General features: G+C 42.4%; 1 non-coding gene across 1 annotated transcript; it reads right to left on the bottom strand.

Annotated features, from left to right (window-relative positions):
• Positions 1-18,364: 18,364 nt before the first annotated feature.
• TRNAS-GGA (transfer RNA serine (anticodon GGA)) lies at positions 18,365-18,436 on the bottom strand. The gene has a single exon. It is a non-coding gene; the product is annotated as a tRNA-Ser (tRNA).
• Positions 18,437-21,272: the final 2,836 nt, after the last annotated feature.

Genomic DNA, 21,272 nt, shown 5'->3' with positions numbered 1-21,272 from the left:
GGATTTAAAAGAAGAAGAGATCACATATGCTTAGGAGATTCATCGTAGGCAGCCTTTCAGAAAAACCTTGGGGAGTGTGTAATATTTCTTCAGGGCAAGGTGAAGGAGCTGTATCTCTCTGCAGTCCTGGCATAGGACCCAGAGCCTGCCTGTGTAATCACCTTAAGGGTCATGGGTAAAAATGAAACTTGATATGTGTTAAAATTTACAATTCTTGTTTATGACTGTACTTGGTCAGTTCATTTGTTTAATAAATTCCTATTTTTATTTTTGATTTGAAACAGGCAATACTTGTTAAAGTTCTATAATATCCATAGTAGTCCAAAAAGCAAGTAAAGGGTATTTTCAATAAGTGCTATTGTAAAATAATTTCAAAAGAGCGCACTTGTTATTAATGACAGGCAGTGTGTACCTCTTGCCTTGTCATCCTGTCTATAGAGTACATGTTGTAAAGGAAGAAAAGTGGGTAATTATATTTCACATGAACATCAAATTGAGTGTTCCTTTCTTGCAGTTTTGTAAAGTAGAATTGTGGCAAGATAGTCCCTAGCTAATGCCAGGAAAAATGAAAAATAAATGTCTTTTTTAAAATGTCTCTTATCTAAACAAGTAAAGTCTGTTGAAGTGGTTTGTGATCATTGAACACAAGTCTGTTCCCATTAAAACAAACTCCATGGATAAGTCTGAATTGTTTTATGTTGGTATTTTGTTGTATCAAATACTGCTTAACATGAAATTAAATATATAAAGTTTACATCAGAGCAAAATAAATATCATTATTATTACTAATTTAGCCATTGCTAGCAATTATTCAAATAATTTTGCAATAAGAGTCTTAATTTTTCGTATATTCATCTTCATGGGTACAAGTTGATGGCTCAAAAAATGGACAAGTGATTTTTTAAATCTTTTTATGTAAATAGAGAAATTAATTTTTGTCTCTGATGTCTATTTTAATAATTGCCTTCAAGATATTGGAAAAATGCTGTTGAGATTTGACTATTAAGATTTGTGTGTTCTGCATAAAAATTATTTAAGAGGTTTTAAAAGTAAAAAATAAAAACAAAATTATCTAAGAGGTTCTAATATTCCTTGACATTCTATACCTCAAGCTCATTCACAAGGAATTTTTTAATAATAGGACCTTATTTGGGACTATAATTATTGTCTGAGTTTTAATATTATCACTAGTCTTTAAACTTTGATGTAAAATTCTGGACATTAGTCATTTGAGAACATTTCTGGTATGTGTTGTGGGTGTGATATTTGGAACTCTAACCTGATTTTGGAAATAGAGCTGATCATTATCTAGAGGGTCACTCCAACTTCCTCCTCCACCTACTGTCTCATCTTTGCTGCCATGCTGTGCTCAGCCACTCAGTCGTGTCCGACTCTTTGCGACCCCATGGACTGTAGCCTGCTAGGCTCTTCCATCCATGGGATTCTCCAGGCAAGAATACTGGAGTGGGTTGCCATGCCCTCCTCCAGGGGATCTTCCCAACCCAGGGATCAAACCTGGGTCCTCGCATTGCAGGGAGATTCTTTACCATCTGAGCCACTAGGGAAGCCCCAAGAATACTGATGTGGGTAGCCATTCCCTCCTCCAGCAGATCTTCCTGACCAAGACCAAGGGATGGAACCCCAGTCTTCTCCATTGCAGGCAGTTTTTTAACCATATGAGCCACCAGGGAAGCCCTGATCAGCTTTTGCTGTGTACAAAAAAATTCTCAGTAGTTTGCAATAATAAAATTTTTACATCTTGCCTACAGGTTGGCTGAGCAGCTGTGGCAGTGATGCTCTGAGCTGTGAGTCAGGTTCAGGTATGTTCTATGGGCATTCATTCTGGGATACTATGATCCTAGATTATTTGGGGTTCAGTTCAGTTCAGTTCAGTCACTCAGTCATATCTGACTCTTTGTGACCCCGTGAATCGCAGCACGCCAGGCCTCCCTGACCATCACCAACTCCTGGAGTTCACTCAAACTCACGTCGATCGACTCAGTGATGCCATCCAGCCATCTCATCCTCTGTCGTCCCCTTCTCCTCCTGCCCCCAATCCCTCCCAGCATCAGAGTCTTTTCTAATGAGTCAACTCTTCGCATGAGGTGGCCAAAATACTGGAGTTTCAGCTTTAGCACCATTCCTTCCAAAGAACACCCAGGACTGATCTCCTTTATAATGGACTGGTTGGCTCTCCTTGCAGTCCAAAGGACTCTCAAGAGTCTTCTCCAACAACACAGTTCAAAAGCATCAATTCTTCACATATCATAGTGGAACAGAGACAGACTACCAAAATTGATTGCCCATTGCAGAAGAGGAAGCAGTCACCAGTATGTAACAATTCTAAAATCTCACTGGACATACGTTGCCAAGCTCCCAACCTGAATGTGGGATTGTTCCTGGATCAGGCTCCAGCTCTGTTTCCTGGGAATTAATGCTTCTCCCCATTGTTCTCATGGCTATTGGCTCTACCTTCTGGGACTAGTTTTCCATCATCCTTTTTGGTCATATCTGAACAAGTATGTATCCTCCCTGGCAGCTGAGCAGCTTCTTCTTCCTACTGTTTGCCTGTAGAATGTTGAAGACCCTAAGGTCTTTAAAAAAAAAATCAAATCTTAACCAACAATATAAGTATGTGTGTTCTCAGTCATGTCTGACTCTTTGCAGCCCTATGGACTGTAGCCCACCAGGCTCCTCTGTCCATGAAGTTCTCCAGGCAAGAATACTAGAGTGAGTTGCCATGCCCTCCTCCAGGGCATCTTCCCCACCCAGGGATTGAACCTGCATCTCTTTCATCTCCTGCATTGGCAGGTGGATTCTTTACCATTGGCACCATCTGGGAAGCCCAACTGAGAATAGTTTTAGATTTACACCAAAGTTGCTGAGCTAGTACAGAGAGTTCCCATTTACTCAACACCATGTTTCTCCTAAGTGGTAACATCTTACATTAATATGGTCCATTTTTCACAATTAATGAACCTATGTGATATGTTATTATTATCTCTACATTCAAGGTAAGAGAAACCCAAGTAAGACGGTAGGTGTTGCAAGAGGGCATCAGAGGGCAGACACACTGAAACCATACTCACAGAAAATTAGTCAATCTAATCACACTGGGACCACAGCCTTGTCTAACTCAATGAAACTAAGCCATGCCATGCCCGTGAGGCCACCTAAGATGGGCAGGTCATGGTGGAGAGGTCTGACAGAGTGTGGTCCACTGGAGAAGGGAATGGCAAACCACTTCAGTATTCTTACCTTGAAACCCCATGAACAGTATGAAAAGGCAAAATGATAGGATACCGAAAGAGGAACTCCCCAGGTCGGTAGGTGCCCAATATGCTACTGGAGATCAGAGGAGAAATAACTCCAGAAAGAATGAAGGGATGGAGCCAAAGCAAAATCAATACCCAGTTGTGGATGTGACTGGTGATAGAAGCAAGGTCCAATGATGTAAAGAGCAATATTGCATAAGAACCTGGAATGTCAGGTCCATGAATCAAGGCAAATTGGAAGCGGTCAAACAAGAGATGGCAAGAGTGAACGTCAACATTCTAGGAATCAGCGAACTAAAATGGACTGGAATGGGTGAGTTTAACTCAGATGACCATTATATCTACTACTGTGGGCAGGAATCCCTCAGAAGAAATGGAGTAGCCATCATGGTCAACAAAAGAGTCTGAAATGCAGTACCTGGATTCAATCTCAAAAACGACAGAATGATCTCTGTTCGTTTCCAAGGTGAACCATTCAATATCACAGTAATCCAAGTCTATGCCCAACCAGTAATGATAAAGAAGCTGAATTTGAACAGTTCTATGAAGACCTACAAGACCTTTTAGAACTAACACCCAGAAAAGATGTCCTTTTCATTATAGGGGACTGGAATGCAAAAGTAGGAAGTCAAGAAACACCTGGAGTAACAGGCAAATTTGGCCTTGGAATACGGAATGAAGCAGGGCAAAAACTAATAGAGTTTTGCCAAGAAAATGCACTGGTCATAGCAAACACCCTCTTCCAACAACACAAGAGAAGACTGTATGCATGGACATCACTGGATGGTCAACACTGAAATGAGATTGATTCTGTTCTTTGTAGCCAAAGATGGAGAAGCTCTATACAGTCAACAAAAACAAGACTGGGAGCTAACTGTGGCTCAGATCATGAACTCCTAATTACCAAATTCAGACTCAAATTGAAGAAAGTAGGGAAAACCGCTAGACCATTCAGGTATGACATAAATCAAATCCCTTATGATTATACAGTGGAAGTGAGAAATAGATTTAAGGGCCTAGATCTGATAGATAGAGTGCCTGATGAACTATGGACAGAGGTTCGTGAAATTATACAGGAGACAGGGATCAAGACCATCCCCATGGAAAAGAAATGCAAACAAGCAAAATGGCTATCTGGGGAGGCCTTACAAACAGCTGTGAAAAGAAGAGAAGCAAAAAGAAAAGGAGAAAAGGAGATATAAGCATCTGAATGCAGAGTTCCAAAGAATAGCAAGAAGAGATAAGAAAGCCTTCTTCAGCAATCAGTGCAAAGAAATAGAGGAAAACAACAGAATGGGAAAGACTAGAGATCTCTTCAAGAAAATTAGAGATATCAAGGGAACATTTCATGCAAAGATGGACTCGATAAAGGACAGAAATGGGATGGACCTAACAGAAGCAGAAGATATTAAGAAGAGATGGCAAGAATACACAGAAGAACTGTACAAAAAGAAATCTTCACAACCAAGATAATCACAATGGTGTGATCACTCATCTAGAGCCAGACATCCTGGAATGTGAAGTCAAGTGGGCCTTAGAAAGCATCACTATGAACAAAGCTAGTGGAGGTGATGGAATTCCAGTGGAGCTATTTCAAATCCTGGAAGATGATGCTGTGAAAGTACTGCACTCAATATGCCAGCAAATTTGGGAAACTCAGCAGTGGCCACAGGACTGGAAAGGTCCATTTTCATTCCAATCTCAAAGAAAGGCAATGCCAAAGAATGATCGAACTACCGCACAATTGCACTCGTCTCACACGCTAGTAAAGTAATGCTCAAAATTCTCCAAGCCAGGCTTCAGCAATACGTGAACTGTGAACTTCCAGATGTTCAAGCTTGTTTTAGAAAAGACAGAGGAACCAGAGATCAAATTGGCAACATCTGCTGGATCATGGAAAAAGCAAGAGAGTTCCAGAAAAACATCTATTTCTGCTTTATTGAGTATGCCAAAGCCTTTGACTGTGTGGACCACAATAAACTGTGGACAATTCTGAAAGAGATGGGAAAACCAGACCACCTGGCCTGCCTCTTGAGAAATTTGCATGCAGGGCAGGAAACAACAGTTAGAACTGGAGATGGAACAACAGACTGGTTCCAAATAGGAAAAGGAGTATGTCAAGGCTGTATATTGTCACCCTGCTTATTTAACTTATATGCAGACTACATAATGAGAAATCCTGGGCTGGATGAAGCACAAGCTGGAATCAAGATTGCTAGGAGAAATATCAATAACCTCAGATATGCAGATGACACCACCCTTATGGCAGAAAGTGAAGAGGAACTCAAAAGCCTCTTGATGAAAGTGAAAAAGGAGAGTGAAAAAGTTGGCTTAAAGCTCAACATTCAGAAAACGAAGGTCATGGCATCTGGTCCCATCACTTCATGGCAAATAGATGGGAAAACAGTGGAAACAGTGTCAGACTTTATTTTGGGCTCCAAAATCACTCCAGATGGTGAGTGCAGCCATGAAATTAAAAGACGCTTACTCCTTGGAAGGAAAGTATGACCAACCTAGATAGCACGTTGAAAAGCAGAGACATTACTTTGCCAACAAAAGTCCATCTAGTCAAAGCTATGGTTTTTCCAGTGGTCATGTATGGATGTGAGAGTTGGACTGTGAAGAAGGCTGAGCACCGAAGAACTGATGCTTTTGAACTGTGGTGTTGGAGAAGACTCTTGAGAGTCCCTTGGACTGCAAGGAGATCCAACTAGTCCATTCGGAAGGAGATCAGCCCTGGGATTTCTTTGGAAGGAATGATGCTAAAGCTGAAACTCCAGTACTTTGGCCACCTCATGCGAAGTGTTGACTCACTGGAAAAGACTCTGATGCTGGGAGGGATTGGGGGCAGGAGGAGAAGGGGACGACAGAGGATGAGATGGCTGGATGGCATCACGGACTCGATGGACATGAGTCTGAGTGAATTCCGGGAGTTAATGATGATCAGGGAGGCCTCTGGGATTCATGGGGTCACCAAGAGTCGGACACGACTGAGCGAATGAACTGAACTGAACTGAACTAAAGATCTTTTATTATCGCTCAGAAAGTCATAGTATCATTTAAGGGGAAAAAATGTCACAGTCTCTTTTAATCCAGGCAAGTCTGCTTTTTCACTTAAATCTCTCTTGAAGCCTATTAAAACTCCGTGAGTGTGTGACCTGAGTCAGCTCCATGGGCAGCAGCCACATCCACATCGTTTTCAAGCCTCCTTCTCTCTAGAATTAACTACAGATAGTTTATGAAATTTGTGAAACCTACTCCTCATTTCTTTCTTATGAGCTCTTTTGTTCAGATGAAAGAATTTATTGGGGGCCACCTTAATCCATTCAGAGGTTTTACAGAGAGTATCCTGGTGAGTTTTTGTTTTATCTTTGTCATGAGACTGGGTCTTTATTAGCATCTCAACAAGCCTTTGTGACTTTAAACATTTCTGTTTTTCTTGTTCTATTGGAAAATGAGAAACAGTTCTGTTTTCAAAGTTGCAAGTTTTGAAATTTATGGAGTCACTCTTCATTCTTTCATTCCTGCTTGCAGGCAGGTCAGTTTCTTCTTGAAACTGACTTAGCAAAAGAAGCAACCAACTCATGCTAGTAACAGTCTATCTTGAAATCTCTTCAGCCCAAAACCATTCATTCATGAGATATACTTTCTGTCTTCAAGTTATCTTGGTTAACAGTTTTACCAAATATTTACTGCCTCATAAGATGGGTCATCATTTTTCCAGTATCCAATACTTTCTTGCTTCCTGGTTCAGTTCCAAGACCAAAGACACCTATTTTAGGTTTTGTTTTGTTTTGTTTTTAAATCTGTTATTATTTACTTGTTTATCCCCTATATTTCCAGTTTTCATCTCAGTAGCATCACATTTTTAAGGACTAATTTCTGTGTTAGTCAGTTTTTACTGCAATAATGCTGTGTAGTAAATATCCCCCAGAGGTCCGTGATTTCTAAAACAAAGGCCTCTGGCTCATGGGTTTTTGGCTTGGTTGCCCTCAGCCTGCAGATTGTTCAGATCTGCTTCTCTGTGCTTATCTAGGACCCAGGCAGGAGAGGGCTCTTTACATGGCAAAGAACAGGAGTGCAAAAGGCTGAACCAAGCCATATATGCAGAATTTAAGCCTTTGCTCACATTTTATTGACCAAAATAAGTCACACTGTCAGACCTAATATCAATGGAGGGAGGAGTTGTTTTTGTACAGTTGCTCAGTCATGTCCGAAGGAAAACATTCTATTTTAATTATTCTGTTTTAAGTGTGTTTGCAATGCCGTGGACTATAGCACACCAGGGTTCCCTGTCCTTCACTGTCTCCTGGAGTTTGCTCGAGCTCAGGTCCATTGAGTTGATGATGCCATCCAACCATTTCATCCTCTGTCACCCACCTTCTCCTCCTGTCTTCAATCTTTCCCAGCATCAGGGACTTTTCCAATGAGTCAGCTGTTCGCATCATGTGGCCAAAGTATTGGAGAGGAGAAAGCAAATCCTTACATGCCAATAATACATTTTACCTCACCAGACATAAGTCTGGCCTCCAGAATTCATCATTCAGATGATCCCTAAAATGGAGGGGAGCAGGAAAGGGGGGGTAAAAATATAGTTAGGAAAATTTTTTGTATATATCAGTTCAGTTCAGTCGTTCAGTCATGTCCAACTCTTTGTAACCCCATGGACTGCAGCATGCCAGGCTTGCCTATTCTGCACTGTCTCCTGGAGTGTGCTCAAACTCGTGTCCATTGAGTCAGTGATGCCACTCAACCATCTCATCCCTTTCAGCTTTGCCTTCCATCTTTCCCAGCATCAGGGTCTTTTCCAAAGAGGTGGCTTTTTGCATCAGGTATCCAAAGTATTGGAGCTTCAGTATCAGTCCTTCCAATGAATACTCAGGGTTGATTTCCTTCAGGATTGACTGGTTTGATCTCCCATCCTTTCATACCAAAGCCAAGGATCCTGGCCCCACTGATGTACTTCAGCATACACACTCCTCCTGGGATATTGGACAGCAGACCTAGCCGCACCTGGAATAGCTACATGTTTCTCAGGGCCTTCCTCTCTTCAATCCCATGGACTGCAGTTCTTTGGGGTCATCCTCACCTCTAGGATGGCTTCCTACAACAACCTTTAAGCCTGGCCCTTTCTCCAGCCCGCCCATCTCCAAACCACTCTCCGTTCAAAGTAATCCAGAGTAATCTTTCTAGGGTGGAAATTTCATCTGTGGCTCTCTCAGCATATGTCTCCCAAGGTTTTTACTTTTTGTCTCTAGTAAATAAAACATAGCTTTGCATGTGTGCTCACCCCCACCCCCACCAGCTGGTCCCAGAATACTGGGCTTTGGTAAAGGGTCAAGTTTCTCTCATCCTCTCAGACTCCCACACCTTGGCTCCTGGATACAAAGGAATGGTGTACTTTCCACTGGGTGGGCCTCTTGGGCAGCAAAGGGGGTGCTGAGAGCCTGAGTGCCCCGAAAGCTTTCCCTACTCCCCACCCAGCCCCCATACAGCACTTCTGACCTCCCCAGAGAGGGAAATGACTACTGACAGAAATGTGATCACGCTGCCAGACACATGGTGTCGGCTCCACAAATTGTGAAACTGAAGTCTGCGGCCCTTTGATTCTGTCCCTGTGGTGTCAGGAAGTGAGTAGAGACAGCTGCTGGGAAGCTGGTGGAGAAGGGGGAAAAGATAGCCTCTCAGGAAATTGGGAAAAATTCTCTTCTTCAGTCATCCAGAAACTAGAAGAAAACGGTTCCTGTCTGAGGTGGGTGTAGACGGCCTCATGAGGTCAGTTCAGTTCTGTTCAGTCACTCGGATGTGTCTAGCTCTTTGCAACTCCATGGACTGCAGCACGCCAGCCTTCCCTGTCCATCACCAACTCCTGGAGTTTGCTCAAACTCATGTCCATTGAGTCAGTGATGCCATCCAACCATCTCATCCTCTGTCGTCCCCATTCTCCTCCTGCCTTAATCTTTCTCAGCATCAGGGTCTTTTCCTCATGAGATACCTTCTTATGATTCTCCAGCAGCATGACTAGGAGGTGGGAGCTGTCCTTCAGTATCGTTTCATGTTCTTGTATAGAGCAGCGAAGGGACCCAGGCATAGTCACAGAGTTGATAGGCTGTCAGGATCTGTAAAAGTCTCATTTACTCTTTAACAGATCCCTCTTACCCAGACAGAATTACTGTTCTCTCTGGAAATTATTTTAATCAAGTCTTTTTTTTTTTAATCTTCAAGTCATAAACACATCAAACTAGCTCAAGCAAAGCAGCATGGTTATTAAATAAGGATTCTTGGGTATCTTATAAAGCTGACAGTCAAGAAAGTGAGTCTTGTGAGTAACCAGAATGAGGAATTGGCTATTACAGTAAAAACTGAAGCCAAATCTAAGCAGTGTGTGTTCGTATTGATGTTTTCCTATAATTGTTAATGCCAGTAGTCCAGGAGACCAGATTCTAGACTTGTCAAATACCAGCTATATCCAGCTTCTCTTTCTCCCTGAAACTGACCTTCCCACCACTTTCTATGTGGGAAACCAACATGTGCTTGTCCCCTACACATGGCAGCTGCTGGCAGAACCAGATGAGGATAGATGATACATGGGTCACTGCAAAGGTCTTATCCCAGTAGTATCAATGGTAGTTGTTGTTTAGTTGCTAGGTCAGGTCTGATTCTTTTGAGACCCCATGGACTGCAGCCCACCAGGCTCCTCTGTCCGTGGGATTCTCCAGGCAAGAATACTGGAGTGGGTTGCCATTTCCTTCTCCAGGGGATCTTCCCCACCCAGGGATAGAACCTGCATCTCCTGCATTGCAGGCAGATTCTTTGCCACTGAGGCACCAGAGAAACCCTCAATGGTAGTTAGTCAATCCAGTTAATTTAGGTTCCTCTGGATGGTTGAAAATATGGAAAGATTGGCCAGTGAGTGATAAAGGTAAATGGAACCAGTTTACAGAGGGACACAGATATCTTAGCTAAGAGACCATGTTGGCTCAGAGAGGTGGAGAGAGCCACTGGCCTCTAGAAACGTCCTGCCTCATTCTAGTTTACAGGTGCCTGTGTTAGTTTGCTAGGGGTGCTATAAGAAAGCACCACAGACTGAGTGGCTTAAACAGCAGATATTTATATTGTCTCAATTCCGGAGGCTAGAAGTCTCAGAGCAAAGTGTTGGCAAGTTTGGTCTCTCCTCGGCTCAGAGATGACTGTCTTCTCCCTGTATCTCCCAGAACTCTCCCTCTGTGCATGTATGTGTCCTAATCTCTTCTTATCAGGATACCAGTCAGATTGAATTGGGCCTCATGTAATGACTTCATTTTAACCTACCTACCCCTTTAAAGATCTGTATCCAAATGCAGTCACATTCTGAGATATTGGGGTTTGAACTTCAACATATAAATGTGAGGAGACCCAATTCAGTCCATACCAATGCCACCTCCCTGTTTTTTTGCAGAGTCTTGAATAAGCCTATACAATGAAAAGAATCTAACAAATTGTATTAGCACTCTCTGTTATAATCAGCAGAAAACCCAATTCAAATAGTTTTTAGGAAAAAGGGCTCAAGCAACTTAGAAGTCAAAAGTGTCACTAACTTTAAGTACATCTGAATCCAGAACTCAGATAACATCCTTTGATTGGTTAGGATCCTGGCAGGAAATATGTGGTTCCATCCAATCAGGTTTTATCCACTGGACAGGGCCGCAGCCTCCTTCTTCTCCCGACTCTCTATCTCTGCCACTGTCAATGATTCTGACACCCCATCTCTGACAGAAAGCAAAGTGATCTGGACCCCACAGAAAGTAAAGTTATCAGATGAACCGTAGAAACAAAAGAAGATTACACTAAGTTTAACTCTAAAGATTTGAATTCCTATCCCAAAGAAAGGCAATGCCAAACAATGTTAAAACTACCGCAAAAATGCACTCATCTCACACACTAGCAAAGTAATGCTCAAAATTCTCCAAGTCAGGCTTCAACAGTACGTGAACTATGAAATTCCAGATGTTCCAGCTGGATTTAGAAAAGACAGAGGAACCAGAGATCAAATTGCCGACATTCGTTGGATCATCAAAAAAGCAAGAGAGTTCCAGAAAAACATCTACTTCTGCTTATTGACTATGCCAAAGCCTTTGACTGTGTGGATCACAACAAACTGTGGAAAATTCTTAAAAACATGGGAATACCAGGCCACCTTACCTGCCCCCTGAGAAATTTGTATGCAGGTCAAGAAGCAACAGTTAGAACTGGATGTAGAACAACAGACTGGTTCCAACTCAGCAAAGGAGTATGTCAAGGCTGCATATTGTCACCCTGCTTATTTAACTTACATGCAGAGTACATCATGAGAAACGCTGGGCTGGAGGAAGCACAAGCTGGAATCAAGATTGTTGAAATATCAATAACCTTAGATATGCAGATGACACCACCCTTATGGCAGAAAGTGAAGAAGAACTAAGGAGTCTTAATGAAAGTGAAAGAGGAGAGTGAAAAAACTGACTTAAAACTCAACATTCAAAAAACTAAGATCATGGCATCTGGTCCCATCACTTCATGGCAAATAGATGGGGAAACAGTGGAAACAGTGAGAGACTATTTTCTTGGGCTCCGAAATCACTGCAGATGGTGATTGCAGCCATGAAATTAAAAGACGCTTGCTCCTTGAAAGAAAAGCTATGACCAACCTAGATAGCATATTAAAAAGCAGAGACATTACTTTGCCAATAAACGTCCGTCTAGTCAAAGCTATGGGTTTTTTAGTAGTCCTGTATGGATGTGAGAGTTGGACTGTGAAGAAGGCTGAGCACCGAAGAATTGATGCTTTTGAACTGTGGTGTTGGAGAAGACTCTTGAGAGTCCCTTGGACTGCAAGGAGATCCAACCAGTCCATCCTAAAGGAAATCAGTCCTGAATATTCATTGGAAGGACTGATGCTGAAGCTGAAACTCCAATATTTTGGCCACCTGATGGGAAGAACTGACTCATTGGAAAAGACCCTGATGCTTGGAAAGATTGAAGGCAGGAGAAGGGAACGACAGAGGATGAGATGGTTGGATGGCATCACCAACTCGATGGACATGAGTTTGAGTAAGCTCCAGGAGTTGGTGATGGACAGGAAAGCCTGGCATGCTGCAGTCCATGGGGTTGCAAAGAGTTGGACATGACTGAGCAACTGAACTGAACTAAACTGAAAGTTCTGAAGATTCTAAAGAAAAAGAGCAAAATGACCACAGTTCAGAAGGCTTTGACTCACATTAACAAGAGTGGAATGAAAAGTATTGATTCCTTTTTTGGTACAAAACATGTTTTAAAAAATTGGAAAGATTTGAATCTTTGAAAATGAAATTGAGCAAGAAAGAAAAAAAGGGTATTTAATCACAAGGTATATTGAAGTAGCAGAGCAAGTAACAATTAACAGTGGGACTTTGTTACATCCCTGGGTCTACAAGAGTGAAGCAAGTACAGATACTGGAACCTGAAGCCGCTAAGCTGTAGGAACAGGTCCCTTGACAGGGCCATAGCTTTCAGTAGAGATAGCCAACCTGAGAGGATCCTACATAAAGAGACTGGGAAATAAATAACCTAATCTCTGCTCTCCTGGCCACACTCCCATCTTGAAGCCAGAGGGGAAGAGAGCTGGACAGAGTCCATTTAGTCAGCTGGTGGAGAGGAGAGAGCTAGGGGCAAGTGGAAGAAAACTAACAGCACTTGGTCTCCTTCTTCATCTCTGTTGGTGTCTTTTTGGGCAGGGTCTCAGCTCAACACCCTTACAGCTTTCAATCTGTGGAAAGAAAGCTTCTTGCACAAGTTTTCCAGAAGCCCAGAATTTAGTCTCATTAGCCTGCTTGTATCACCCAATTCGTCTCTAATTCAATCACTGTGGCCAAAGGACAGCTGAGCAGGTCGTGATCACCTGAATACCCCTAGAGCTGTGAGAGTGGGATCAATTCCATAGAAACACATAGTATCCAATGGGAAAATTCAGATGTTGTTAACAGAAGAAGGGGGAATACACAGAGGCTAGACAGGTGAGAACAGCTGATGAACACTACAGTACCCGGATGATTCACAGGCCAGCCCTCGGTAAAAATGTAATGACTGATTGCATTGATTGGATGCAGTATGTTTTGAGAACAATTCGTTGCAGATAGTCAGAGGTCAGTAAACATTTGCAAAAATCTGTTGGACTATAAATGTTCATAATCTATGCGTGCATGCTAAGTCGCTCAGTTGTATCTGACTCTTTAAGACCCCATGGACTGTAGCCCACCAGGCTCCTCTGTCTGTGGGATTCTGTAGGTAAGAATACTGGAGTTGAGTTGCCATTTCCTCCTCCAGGGGATCTTCTAATCCAGGGATTGAACCTCTATCTCTTGTGTCTCCTGCATGGCTGGGTTCTTTACCACGAGTGCCACCTAGGAAGCCCCTCATAACCTATGGACTGAATTACTTTGCAAATGACTAGGGGACATTTCTGAATCCAGAGGATGGTTTTTCCACTTCCAGTCTCTATAGCCATCCTTATATGAATATTCTTGTTTGTAGAAATCTGTATTTACACCCCAAACACTGCCTCTATTCAGTGATCTGAATTATTTTGTAAACCCTGTTTATTTCTTTTCATTAGACCTCAGTCTTGAGAATTTCTGGCTTGTTAACATACATCATCAAAGTACTTTTTTAAAGACTCATTTAGCAAAAGATCATCATGAAAGAGACAGTAAACCAAGATTAGTGGATAGTTTAAATTTAACTGTTAATGAGGCTTCTTTGTTTCTGCCCATTAAAGATGACTGTCAGTGTTCCTAAGAGCTATTTATTAAGCTGATAAAAAGTGAATAAAGGCAAGCTGCCTTTATCTGATCTCAAAGGTGAGCTTGTAAAATTAATTCTTCTGATGTTTGCTTGTCATTCAAGCATAAGTTTTCTTCCATCCACACCCACTGATTTTCTTGTTCAGGTCCAGTAAACTTTTGGCAGTAGTTCTGTCAATGGCTCTTGGAATAAGAAACCCTGCCAGTAGGGTCTAAGCAACATTGTGCAGGGAGGGAGAGCAGGAATCCAGATTACTCTGACACTGAAAATCAAAGATATAAATATAAGAATCACTATTTTTAGAGTTTTAATGCCACTGATATAAGCATCTGAAAGCAGAGTTCCGAAGAATAGAAAGAAGAGATAAGAAAGCCTTCTTCAGCAATCAATGCAAAGAAATAGAGGAAAACAACAGAATGGGAAAGACTAGAGATCTCTTCAAGAAAATTAGAGATATCAAGGGAACATTTCATGCAAAGATGGGCTCGATAAAGGACAGAAATGGTCTGGACCTAACAGAAGCAGAAGATATTAAGAAGAGATGGCAAGAATACACAGAAGAACTGTACAAAAAGGATCTTCACAACCCAGATGATCACGATGGTGTGATCACTCATCTAGAACCAGACATCTTGGAATGTGAAGTCAACTGGGCCTTAGAAAGCATCACTATGAACAAAGCTAGTGGAGGTGATGGAATTCCAGTAGAGCTATTTCAAATCCTGAAAGATGATGCTGTGAAAGTGCTGCACTCAATATGCCAGCAAATTTGGAAAACTCAGCAGTGGCCACAGGGCTGGAAAAGGCCAGTTTTCATTCCAGTCCCAAAGAAAGGCAATGCCAAAGAATGCTCAAACTACCGCACAATTGCACTCATCTCACACGCCAGTAAAGTAATGCTCAAAATTCTCCAAGCCAGGCTTCAGCAATGCATGAACCGTGAACTTCCTGATGTTCAAGCTGGTTTTAGAAAAGGCAGAGGAACCAGAGATCAAATTGGCAACATCCGCTGGATCATGGAAAAAGCAAGAGAGTTCCAGAAAAATATCTATTTCTGATTTATTGACTATGCCAAAGCCTTTGACTGTGTGGACCACAATAAACTGTGGACAATTCTGAAAGAGATGGGAATTCCAGACCACCTGACCTGCCTCTTGAGGAATCTGTATGCAGATCAGGAAGCAACAGTTAGAACTGGAGATGGAACAACAGACTGGTTCCAAATAGGAAAAGGAGTACGTCAAGGCTGTATATTGTCACCCTGCTTATTTAACTTACAAGCAGAGTACATCATGAGAAACACTGGGCTGGATGAAACAAGCTGGAATCAAGATTGCTAGGAGAAATATCAATAACCTCAGATATGCAGATGACACCACCCTTATGGCAGAAAGTGAAGAGGAACTCAAAAGCCTCTTGATGAAAGTGAAAGAGGAGAGTGAAAAAGTTGGCTTAAAGCTCAACATTCAGAAAACGAAGATCATGGCATCTGGTCCCATCACTCCATGGGAAATAGATGGAGAAACAGTGGAAACAGTGTCAGACTTTATTTTTGGGGGCTCCAAAATCACTGCAGATGGTGATTGCAGCCATGAAATTAAAAGACGCTTACTCCTTGGAAGAAAAGTTATGACCAACCTAGATAGCATATTCAAAAGCAGAGACATTACTTTGCTGACTAAGGTCCGTCTAGTCAAGGCTATGGTTTTTCCAGTGGTCATGTATGGATGTGAGAGTTGGACTGTGAAGAAGGCTGAGCGCCGAAGAATTGATGCTTTTGAACTGTGGTGTTGGAGAAGACTCTTGAGAGTCCCTTGGACTGCAAGGAGATCCAACCAGTCTATTCTGAAGGAGATCAGCCCTGGGATTTCTTTGGAAGGAATGATGCTAAAGCTGAAACTCCAGTACTTTGGCCACCTCATGCGAAGAGTTGACTCACTGGAAAAGACCCTGATGCTGGGAGGGATTGGGGGCAGGAGGAAAAGGGGACGACAGAGGATGAGATGGCTGGATGGCATCACCAACTCGAGGATGCGAGTCTGAGTGAACTCCAGGAGTTGGTGATGGACAGGGAGGCCTGGCATGCTGCGATTCATGGGGTCGCAAAGAGTCGGACACGACTGCGACTGAACTGACTGACTGACTGAATGCTACTGAAAGTTTCGTATAGGGAACCTTTCCCTTTTATGTCCCTTTATTCTAGAGAGTAATGATGTTAGTGATTCAGTCCATAAATATTTATACAGTGGACAAGAGAAGCATGGACCCCACTTTAATTGAACAATCTCCTGTAGAGGATCCCCAAATACGTTGCCCACCTGATGCAAAGAGTCGACTCATTGGAAAAGACCCTGGTGCTGGGAAAGACCGAGGGCAGGAGGAGAATAGGGCAACAGAGGATGAGATGGTTGGATGGCATCACTGACTCGATGGATATGAGTTTGAGCAAGCTCCAGGAGTTGATGATGGACAGGGAAGCCTGGCGTGCTGAAGTCCATGGGGTCACAAAATGTCGGACACAACTTAATGACCAAACGAATACATGGATGATGGGGTTGCCATGGGGTCTACAGATAATTCACGTGGGGTGTTGCACCCACTGCCCAATCGTTCTTGCACAGGATGCACCAGGGAGAGTAGGAGAGAAAGCCTAAAGTTAGGAAGCAACCATCTTTCCATCACCTGTGCTAACAAAGGCAAACGACAATATGAAGAGCTCCTCAAACTTCACACGTTCAATTTTGGAATACATGACACAGAGCAAGAGAGGGAGATTTAACTTCTTATCTCTTTCATAGACATTTCATCTGCCTAAATCCCTGCCTCTTCAAGCCTTTCTGACCATTCCAGTTCGGAGTGATCTTATCATCCCCTTTCTCTCAAAACGTGTGGTACTCAGACCTGACTATATACTCTCTCTCACAGTATGTGTCTGATTTTTAGGTGTCCCGCTACGCTCCTTCATAACAAGGGCCAAACTTTTTTACATCCCCTATGGCCTAAATTCTGGGGCAAAACAGGAGCTGTATAATCACAGGCTAAAATAACAGAAATGCTTTGCTCAGGTTAATATTAAACTTAGTTTGCATTCTCAGTCCATAAACCACTCAGTAATTAGAGGGTCATTTGTACTGAAGCAGCCTGAAATGTAACAGCAATGAAAAAGGTCTTGTCTGGTGGCTGGAGGAAGTAGAGCGACCTAATAAAAATCTAATGAACTGAGTCCAACCTAACCCAAAGAATATTAAAGCTGAGACAGTTCACACAAAAATATTTTGGTCCACATTTCACAGAAAGGAAACCAGGGTCCTTAGAGGCTGTGGCTTGTTCAAGGTTACCTTGAATTAGTAGTAGAAGCCAGACCAGTAATTACAGTTCTGGACCAAGTTATTGGGTGAAGAGTCAAGTTAGGAGTTGGTTAGATTCAACTTTGTGTTTTCCAAGTCATCGTAATAGCAACCATTTTTCAAACCCTTTTTATTGTTCCTGGAACTGTATCAGATCCTTCTTAGATAGTAACACATTACTTCATTTAATCTTCACAACCCAGCTGAAGGAGGCACTGGATCAGCCAGAGTACCTCCTGAGGAACAAAACCAGAAGGAGACAGATATGAAGAAATATGTTTATTAGAGAAATGCAAATCAAAACAATGAGATACCACCTTACACTTGTCAGAATGACTGTCATCAAAAAGTATACACATAACAAATGTTGGTGAGCATGTGGAGAAAAGGGAACCCTAGTACACGGTTGCTGGGCATGTAGATTGATGCAGCCACTGTGGAAAACATTCTGAAGTTTCCTCAAAAAACTAAAACTAGAGCTACCATATGATCCATCAATTCCACTCCTGGGTATATATCCAAAGAAAATGAAAACACTCATTTGAAAAGATACATGTACCCCAATGTTCAGAGCAGCATTATTTTCGGTAGCCAAAATAAGGAAGCAACTCAAATGACTATGAACAGATGAATGGATAAAGATGTGGCATATGCATATATATATACACACACATGCACACACACATATACATATACAATGGACTGTTACTCAGCCATAAAAAAGAATGAATTTCTGCCATTTGTACCGATGTGCATTGACCCGAAGAATATTACACTGAGTAAAATAAGTCAGACAGAGAAAGACAAGTGAAAGTGAAGTGAAGTCACTCAGTTGTGTCCGACTCCTTGTGACCCCATGGACTGTAGCCTACCAGGCTCCTCCCTCCATGGGATTCTCCAGGCGAGAGTACTGGAGTGGGTTGCCATTTCCTTCTCCAGGGGATCTTCCCAACCCAGGGATCGAACCCGGGTCTCCTGCATTCCAGGCAGATGCTTTAACCTCTGAGCCACCAGGGAAGCCCAATACACTATGATATCACTTACATGTAAAATCTAAAAAATAATACAAATGAATGTATACACAAAACAGACTCTCAGATAGAGAAAAAGCTAGTGGTTACCAGTGGAGAGAAAGAAGGGGGCGGGACAAATTAGGGGTATGGGGCTAAGAGACACAAACTGCTATGTATAAAATAGATAAGCAATAAGGATATATTGTTTGGCACAGGGAATTATAGCCATTATCTTGTAATACATTTTAATGGAGTAGAATCTATAAAAATCCTGAGCCATTATGCTATATACCTGACACTACAGTTTTGAAAAGAGATTTGTTGCAATTGGTTTACATGATTTGGGGAGATGACTAGGAGAACCCAAAATCCATAGGGAAGCTTAGCCTGGGGTTTGGGGACAGAATAAAACTGCTGTCCACAAGTAGACTTTCTTCTTCTTCCAGGAAGCCTCAGCCTTACTCTTTTATTTTTTTAATTTTATTTTTATTATTTTTTAACACTAGAAATATTTTGTATTGGAATATAGCTGATTAACAATGTTGTAATAGTTTCAGGTGAACAAGGAAGGGACTCAGCCATGCATATACATGTATCCACTCTCCCTCAAACTCCCTTCCCATCTAGGCTGGCACACAACATTGAGCAGAGTTCCCTGTGCTATACAATAGGTCTTTGCTGATTATCCATTTTAAATATAACAGTGTGTACATGACCATCCTGAAGTCCCTAACTATCCCTTCCCCCCAGCAACTGTAAGTTCATTTTCTAAGTCTGTGAGTCTCTTTTTGTTCTGTGAATTCATTTGTATCATTTCTTTTTAGATTCCACATATAAGGGATGTCATATGATATTTCTCCTTCTCTGTCTGACTTATTTCACTATGACACTCTCTAGATCCACCCATATTGCTCCAAATGGCCTTATTTCATTCTTTTTAATGGCCTCAGCCCTACTTTTAAATCCCTTCAATACCTTCTGGGGGTGTGTCTAATTCACCACCATGACCCTCTCCTGCTCTGACTCCTGTCTGCTGGAAGTTTGGTTCACTTTCATAGACAAAAGAGGACACATTGGTTGATTCTGGCTCTTGCTCTGTTATGTTTTCCCTCCCTCATCTGAATTCAGATCTCTTTGCTAAAAAAAGTATTTCTGCCTTCCTGAAATAATTGTAAGAAATGGTCTTGTGTATGGACACTCTGAGCATATTCCCCCAAAGTCCCTGTCCTACTGCTTCCTAGAATATCAAAGGTTTTCCACACGGGCAAGAGCATTGGACCTGCTGGAATTCTTTTGTCTCCCATGACTTGAGTAGGGCAAAAGGCAAATTGATTACCACTTTAGTGTTTTCATGATAAGGGCAGTCACAATGCCAGGTCCAAAGACCAAGTGGCAGCCCTTGATGTTACAGTTTATCTGTCCAAACTTGAAACCAACCATTTTAGAAGACCTTCATGGCCTTGACATGAATGGCACCAAGTGAAAACATTACTTTCTTTTCCATTGGAAAGTCACAGCTGCATGTTTTTCCTATACTACCCGCCTGGCATCCTTAAATACATCTCATGATAGCATCTCTGCACCTCATCCAGGGGCAGCTGGGAAAAAATATAGACTAAAAATCTCAAAGATCCTAGGCATCTCCACCATGTGGTTCCACACACTTGAGCCCTTTGTGGTTATCTTGTCTCCATCCCATTCTCACTGTTCCAAACCTCTCACTATGTCCCTCTACCAGCTCCAGTCTCTTCACCTTACTCTTAGCAGGTGCCCTTGCCAACTCCCTTCTCCCTTGCAGAGAACTTGAAGGTCATCAGACAGAAACTCCCTCAACATCCTGGCTGATCACCCCCTTGCTTTCCCATTAAAACCTTCCTATATCTGACTTTCCTTCCTTCCTTCCCCCACTCTCAGAAGTAGGAGTATCCCTTCTTCTTCTCTTGTTCCAGGTGAATCCCTCCATCTGTTCTCACCCACCCCCCTCCTCTATCATTTCCTTTCTGGAATTGTAGACCTTTTTTCATAAGATCCTACCCAAGTGCCTATAAAGAAGTCCAAGACTTGCCCATCAGGAAGGAAGAGAGGGAAGGAGAGAGGAAGAGGAGAAAGGAGGGGACAAACTCCTCTAGCTGTTGCTCCACCTCCTGTCCTCAGCCAATTGTCCTCATGCCTCCAGTTTCTCATCTTTCCCTGTCTATGAACACACTGCAGTTTGCCTTTTGCCTCCATCATTTTACTAAAAATGCTTTTGCTAAGTTTGCCAGTGACCTCCCAACTGCCAAATCCAATGGATGTTTTCCATTCCTTATCAAACTTGCCAACTCCCTTGCAGAGAACTTGAAGGTCATCAGACAGAAACTCCCTCAACATCCTGACTGATCACCCCCTGCTTTCCCATGTCCCATGATTATGGGACACCTGGCACTGTTTCCTTAAAAAATAAATGCTTCCCAATCTCCAGGACAGCACACAGCCCTGTTCTCTTCCACCTCCTGAGAGATTCTCACCAGAACACTTCATTGACTTTCTCCTTCCATCTTCTCCCTAGGCTCTATCCTGACTCTTATTTTCTTCTCACTTTGAACCTCTTCCAGTGATGTCCAGGCCTTACCAGGACCTTCAATGACTCCTTCCTCCAGTGGCAGAGATAATCAGAACTTATCTGCAACAATTCCCTACAGCCCAGGGAATTTCTCTAGGCAACACCTTTCACCCACCACTTAGAACTTTTTTCTCTTGTTTGGTTTCCATCCCACTCCCTGGAATAGGATCCCTGTGCTCTGTGCTCATGCAAAGCTTCTCTGCATGCATGACTTATTTAGATGATCAGCCTGGCTTTT

This window comes from Ovis canadensis, chromosome 9 (genome assembly GCF_042477335.2).
Source record: "Ovis canadensis isolate MfBH-ARS-UI-01 breed Bighorn chromosome 9, ARS-UI_OviCan_v2, whole genome shotgun sequence".
Classification (NCBI taxonomy): domain Eukaryota; kingdom Metazoa; phylum Chordata; class Mammalia; order Artiodactyla; family Bovidae; genus Ovis; species Ovis canadensis.
This window is presented reverse-complemented; position numbering and strand designations above follow the sequence as displayed.